A 7,334-nucleotide genomic window follows, 5' to 3' on the forward strand; every position below is an offset into this window, starting at 1 on the left:
TGCTAGTCTGGTCTCCACTAACTGTCCTCCCCTGCAGGCCTGGTTGCCCCCAACTGCACTCCCCTGCTGGCCTGTTCACCCCTAACTGCCCTCCCTGCTGGACTGATGGCCCACAACTGACCTTCTCTGCAGACCTGAGTCCTCCTCAACTGTTCACCCCTGCTGTTCTGGTCCTCCCAACTGCCTTCCCCTGCTGTCATGGTCCCCCCCAACTGTCCTCCCCTGGAGGCCTGGTCCCCCCCCCCCCAAATGTCCTTCCCTGCTGGCCTGTTCCCTCCCAACTGCCCTCCCCTGCTGGCCCAGTCACCCCTAACTGCCCTACCTGCTGGTCTGATTGCCCACAACTGCTCTCCCCTGCAAGCCTGGGTCCCCCCAACTGCCCTCCTTTGCTGGCCTGGTCACCCCTAACTGTCCAAAGCAGGCCACCTTGTGGTGGTAATCTTTGACCACATGAGGGTGGCCATCTTGTGTCTTGAAGTGACAGTCAATTTTCATACTACTTTTTTATTAGATAGGACTTTAAAATACAATAATACTATATAGAATGTCAAAAATTGTGTTACATAGCTTATACTCTTTCTCTAAGATATTTGAATATAATTGAAGTTCTAGAAGAGAAATTACATTTAAAATATAGGATTTTATACCACCTGTCATAGCACTGAAAATACTTTTTTATTAAAAAAATCTGAGGTTGAAAAGCACTAATGGAAAAGTATAGGATTTGAATTTACAAGACCTGGGTGCTGCTAATTATCAGCTGTGTGATCTTGGGCAAGTCATCCTAATCTATCCTATCTAGTAAAAGAGTAATATGCAAATTGATCATCACTCCAACACACAAGATGGCTGTCCCATGTGGTCAAAGATTGCTGTCCCCAAGTGGACACAGATGGCCAGCAAGGGATGGCAATTGGGAGGGACCAGGCCTACAAGTAAGAGCAGTTGGGGGCAATCAAACCTGCAGGGGAGGGCAGTTAGGGTTACCAAGCTGGCAGAGGAGAGAAGTTGGGGGCAGCTGAGCTTACAGGGAAGGACAGTTGGGGGTGACCAGGCCATAAGGGGAGGGAAATTAGGGGCAATCAGGCTGGCAGGGGAGCAATTAGGCATCAATCAGGCTGACAGGGGAGTGGTTATGGGGTGATCAGGCTGGCAGGCAGAAGCGGATAGAGGCAATCAGGAAGACAGGCAGGCAAGCAGTTAGGAGCCAGCAGTACTGGATTGTGAGAGATGTCGAACTGCCCATTTAGGCCTGATCCTACTAGGCAGTAGGACATCCCTCAAGTGGTCCCAGGTTGGAGAGAGTGCAGGCTGGGCTGAGGGACACTCACCCCCATGCACGAATTTCATGCACCGGGCCGCTAGTATATATATAAAAGCCTAAGCGACCATTGTAACCAAATGAATAACCAAATAGGTTGTGTGGGGCAACCAGGCCGGCAGGGGTTTAGTGAGGGTCAACCAAAAGACCAAGCAGTAAGCTGCATGGGTCGACCAGGCCAGCAAGGGAGTTAGTGAGGGGCAACCAAATGACTGAGCAGCAGGCTGCATGGGGCAAACAGGCATGCAGGGGATTTAGTGAGGGGAGACCAAATGGCCAACCAGCAGGGTCTATCAGGCCTGCAGGGGGGGCAGTTGGAAGTGACCAGGTTGGCAGAGGGGGGCAGTGAGGGGTGACCAGGCCAGCAAAGGGGGCAGAATGGAGCGACCAGATTAATGGGGGGCAGTAAAGGGATACCAGGCTCGTGGAGAGGTAGCTGGGGGTGACAGAACCAGCAGGGGTATAGTAAGGGAAGACCAGTCCAGGGGGGGTGGGGTAGTTAGGGGTAATCAGGCAAGCAGGCAGGTGAACACTTAGGAGCCATGTCCTGGATTGTGAGAGGGATGTCAAACTGCTGGTTTAGGCCAGATCCCCTAAACCAGCAGTCGGGCATCCCCCAAATGGTCCCGAATTAGAGAGTGTGCAGACTGGGCTGAGGGGATAACCCTCTGCATGAATTTTGTGCACCGGGCCTCTAGTATATAAAAACTCTGGGTTCATCAGGACCAGAGGCTTGCCCAACTGAAAGTCAGTCCTGCAGTCAGTACTGGGTTGCTGTGGTGACACAGCACTGACTGCTATGGCCATACACATGGTGACCAAGCAATGACCTCTGAAGAGGCTGTGAATCAGGCCAGGAGAAAGGCCTGAAGAGAGAAGCAGGGTCTGATCCATAGTCTCTGTGGCAGCTGTCAATCAGCAATTGCCTCTCTCTTTCTTTCCGGGCCTGGCCAGCAGCTGCACCTCCATTTCTCTCCAGGCCTCCACAGGGGCTGCTGATCAGACCCACCTTTCTGATCAGGCCCCATTGATAGGAACAGAGATGCTGACTGGCATAAACACCAATCAATAAGAACCAGATTTGGGTGAAGTGTGAGGAGCCAATGGCTGCCTAGGAGGTAGAGCTTTTGAAGCTGACTAGCATCGATACTGACCAATCAGAACCAAATCTGGGTCAACTGTGAGGAGCCAATGACTGCCATCTTTTGACACTGACTGGCATAGAAACTGACCAATCAGAACCAAATTGGCCAGCATGGGAGGGGAGTTGGGGGCCATCAGGCCAGCAGGGGAGGGCAATTATAAGAACACTAATCATGAATAGAATTAGTGTTCTTAAAAAAGAGGTGCCAGAGAGATTGATATTCCCTTTACCTCCATGTGAAAATATAACAAGAAGTCAGCAACTTGAAAGTGGGCCCTTACTTCAACATGCTGATATCCTGATCTCAGACTCCCAGCTTCCATAACTGAGAAATAACTTTTTGTTGTTTATAAGCCAACCAGTGGTATTTATTATATTAGAAAGTGATATTTCCTTATAGCAATATGAACGGACTAGAGCACTATTTAGCTTCATCATATCTAATAAATAGGGAATATGCTAATTGACTGTCACACCCTCACAAAAGATGGTGGTGACACAGAAAATAAGGAGGGAATATGCTAATTGACTACTATGCCCTCAAAGATGGCAGCACCCACAGCCACAAGATGGTGACTCCCAGTCCCCTCAGCCCTGCCAGGGCAATAAGCATGCAGCACAGCCAGTTCTGCCCCCAGGCAGATCCAGGGGCTCCATGAGCCTGCTTCCAGAGTCCCCCAGTTCCCTCAGCCCTCCAGCCACCCAGGGCTGGCCCGAGGCACAGGCAAGCCTCATATATCGGTTGCACAGCCACCCCATGCCAGCCCAAGGTGCAGGCAAGTCTCAGATGTCAGCTGCCCAGCCACCCAGGGCTGGCCCAAAGCACAGACAAGCCTTGGATGGTTGTTGCCCATCTGATGCCCATGGCAGAAGAAAGCCTTGGATTGTTGGCTACCCAGCTGCCCAGGGCCCCCTGAGGCTCAGATAATCAGGGCCAGCTGAGGCTTGCACTGCTGGCAGTAGCAGAAGCAGAGTTGTGATGTGGGCATTGCCTTCCCTTGATCACCAGTCACCTACTGCCTCTGAGAGCTCCCAGATTGTGAGAGGAGGCAGGCTGGACTGAGAGATCCCCCTCCAGTGCATGAATTTTCATGCACCTCTAGTCTGTAAAATAAAAATTATAGTAACACTTCACAGAGTTGTTATGATAATGAATGTGAAAAAGGTACCTTCTAAACTGCAGCAGCTCTAGTTTTTGTTTATTCACTAGATAAACACAAATGAGATTAGAATTTGATTATTTGGGAATTTTAAGGATCAATATATAGAAAATTCAATTCAAATTGGTTTCAGATAAAAGGATATTTTATTGGCTCACATGACTCTCTGATTTAGGACCATTTTGATCTAGGGGTTTGATCTTCAGCCTGGTCTTTTGCATAGTGGTTTCATTTCACTTATGTGTGGTGTTCACAGCATTAAACCTTTAGCTTCCTATGCTCAACTCCTCTGAAAAAGAACATAACTCTTTCAGAGTTTCTGTAAAAACCCTTGGATTCACTCTAAGTTGAACCAGTTTGAGAGACATATCCATATCTGATGTGGCCTGCTTTAACCATGAGGCAAGAGGGACTGAACCAGCAGGAATCACCTGGTCCATCCATAGAGCCATAAGGACCTCTAAGTAAACTACAAATACCTAGTGTCAAAGGATTTGGCAAAAGAAGAGGGGAGTGATTTTCTAGATGATGAAAAAGTCCGTTTAAGGAGTACTTAATGATTCTGAGATCATGTCATTTTATCCTTAGTTTGCCCTACTCAGGAGAGATATCTTTCATGGAAGAATCATTACTTTTTGTTTAAAAATATTCATCTCCCACCCTTTGTTCCTCTGAAGCTCATAATTATAACATGTGTTTCCTTTCTTCTTTGGCAACTAATTTTCTGCCATCTGTTTTTTTATTGAATGATGTATTGGAAAACCACATTTCCATAGCTGCTTGGAAGCTGTTTTCTTTGTCATGTGCATTCTGTTTAACACATTGCTATTTTTAGACTTTTGGAAAATTTATACATATGATTGGTAGCCAATATTTGCTTTTAAAACTCTTTAGATAATTTCAAGTTTCATTTATTTTTTAACACTTTTCCATGACTACTTGGGATATCATTCTAATTATATAAGGCTTAGCTAATATAGATAGTGATGTTATATAATTTATAAACATAACCTTAGTGGGTTTTTATTGTTCCAAACCCAATTTAATTTATATTTAATATTAAGTGCAAAGAAATAAAACTTTCCCCCCTGAATAAAGTTGAAATTATTCATAGGTAGCTACTAAAATTTTGAGGTATTAATTTTACTAGGAAAAAGAAGAAATAATTCACCTTTAAAGCTTGCACACCATTATATGTCATATCATTGTACTTTACAGTTTCAAATGATAAAATTGAAGAATTCAATTTTAGAAAAAAGCATTGGAATATTCAAACTCTATTACAATACATTGTTATTGCTGGAAAGTTTTAGTAGAAAAGAGAAACATAATTAAATCACCAATAATAATAATTTTCTTCTAGTGCATTTTCAAATCCTTATAAGGGCAATTTTTAGAGTTTTGTTTTTGGCTAGATTTATATTTTGATTTGATAATCACATATTTTGGATACATTAAGTATTTGTGAATATATGAATAGCACAATTGATCAAAATATTTTCCATTTTTGTGGAAACATAATTTTAATTTTATTTTACTTCATTGAGTTGCATTCATTCAGTTGTCTCTTCAAGATCAAGTTTATAAAGTAGGCCCATGATTTAACTGGCTTTCATTAGCCTATTCTTAGCAAATGCAAATGAATTATTGGCATCTGTCTAGGTAACTTACTATATACATAGGAGATAACACATGAGATATAAAAAGTGTTTACATAATTAGAATATATTGTAACTCTATTTAGACCCCCTGCTTTCTATGTGCTAAGATTATCTGGCAGAGGGTAGAATAAACAAGTAAAAATTTCTTACAATTATCCCTTATCTAAGCATCCTAATATACAGTACAAAAACCAAGGGTCTGTAACATCCAAAACTACCAAAGGCTTGGCCAACTGGAAGTCAATGCTGGGTCGCCATGGTGTCCCAGCACTGACTGCCACGGCTGTGGAAGCCTGGACCCAAAACTGCCTGCTGAGGGGGCTGTGCATCAGGTCTGAAGAGAGGCCTGGATAGAGAAGCAGGGTCTCATCCATAGCCTCCACAGCAACTGTTGATTAGCACTTGCCTCTCTCTTTCACTTGGGGCCTGGCCAGCAGCCATGCCTTTCTTTCTCTCAGGCCTCTGCTGGGGCTATTGATCAGCCCTGCTCTCGATCAGGCCCTCTGATAGGCCCAGAGATGCTGACTGGCATAGAAACCAACCAATAAGAATCAAATATGGGTGAAGTGTGAGGAGCCAATGGCTGCGTAGGAGGCAGAGCTTTGATGCTGACTGATGTTTCTACAATCAGAACCAAATATAGGTGAAGGAGGAGGAGCTAATAGCTGCCTTGGAGGTGGAGCTTTTGACAGTGACTGGCAAAGAAACCAAGCAATCAGAACCTAATCTGGATGAACTGCGAAAGAGAACCTAAGGTGGGGGCTGAGACTGTTACCTTAAGGGTAACAGCTGTTTGATGTAAGGTATTAGAAAGTTGTTCAATTTTTTAATGACCAGTTTGGCAGCATAGTGAATATGGCTGGCTATCAGTCAGATATAGGAATTATGTATTTTTGTCTGCCAAGAGCAAAATCTGATAAAAAAGGCTTCTGATAAAAAAGGCTTCCTTCCCCCTCCCAGCCCCCTGCCATTTAAGCAATCCTATCCTATATAATCTATCTATACCACTAAAAGGGGAATATGCTAATTATACCAGGTCGACTGGCCATCTTCCGATGTCCAACTTCCTTCTGGAAAAAGCCATAGTGGTGGGGGCTGAGACTGAGGCCATTAGGAGTAATCAGGCCATCAGGTGAGGGCAGTTTGGGGCACCAGGCTGGCAGGGGAGGGCAGTTGGGGACAAGATCAGGCCAGCAGGGGAGGGCATTTAGGATCGATCAGGCAGGCAGAGGAGAGTAATCGGGGGTGATATCAGGCCAGCAGGGAGGCCAGTTGGGGACATCCATGCTGGAAGAGGAGGGCAGTTGGGGGAGAAATCAGTCCAACAAGGGAGGGCAGTTAGGGGTGATCAAGCAGGCAGACAGAGGAAGTTAGGCATGATCAGGCAGGAAATCAGAGAGGTTAGGAGTGATCAGGCAGTCATGCAGAGGAGTTAGGGACAATCAGGCGAGCAGGCAGGTAAATGGTTAAGAGTCAGTCGTCCCAGATTGTTAGAGGGATGTCCAACCACCATTTTAGGCCCAATGCAGAACCAGAATGAGCAGAGACCAGAATGACTGCTGCTCCTCGCCCCGGTCAGCCCTACCCCCGCAGAGGGACCTTCACCCCAATCAGCGATGTGGCTGGCCTGGAAACCCCCCACAGACCCTTGCCCTGTATGGCTCATACCCCCAGCAGGGACCTCCACCCTGATCAGGGGTGTGGTCAGCCTGCAAACTCCCACAGTTCCTCTTCCAGCTAGCCCAACTCCAAATGGGACCCCCACTCCAGTATGGGGTGTCCTTCCCACAAACCGTCTGCAGCCTCTTCCTCAACCAACCCTGCCCCCCAGCAGGGATCCCCACCCCAATAGGGGGCATGGTTGGCTTGCAAACCATCCAGTGGCCCATCACCCAGGCCAGTCCTGTCTCTCAGCGGGGGCCCCCACTCTGATTGGGGGTGTGGTCAGCATGCAAACCCCTTGCCCAGGCCAGCCCTTCCCCCCAGTGGGTACCCCCACCCTGATCCAGGGTCCCCATTGATTCTAAGAGCAGAATGCCCAGAATGAC

The sequence above is a fragment of the Pipistrellus kuhlii genome, unplaced genomic scaffold, assembly GCF_014108245.1.
Source record: "Pipistrellus kuhlii isolate mPipKuh1 unplaced genomic scaffold, mPipKuh1.p scaffold_m20_p_3, whole genome shotgun sequence".
Classification (NCBI taxonomy): Eukaryota; Metazoa; Chordata; class Mammalia; order Chiroptera; family Vespertilionidae; genus Pipistrellus; species Pipistrellus kuhlii.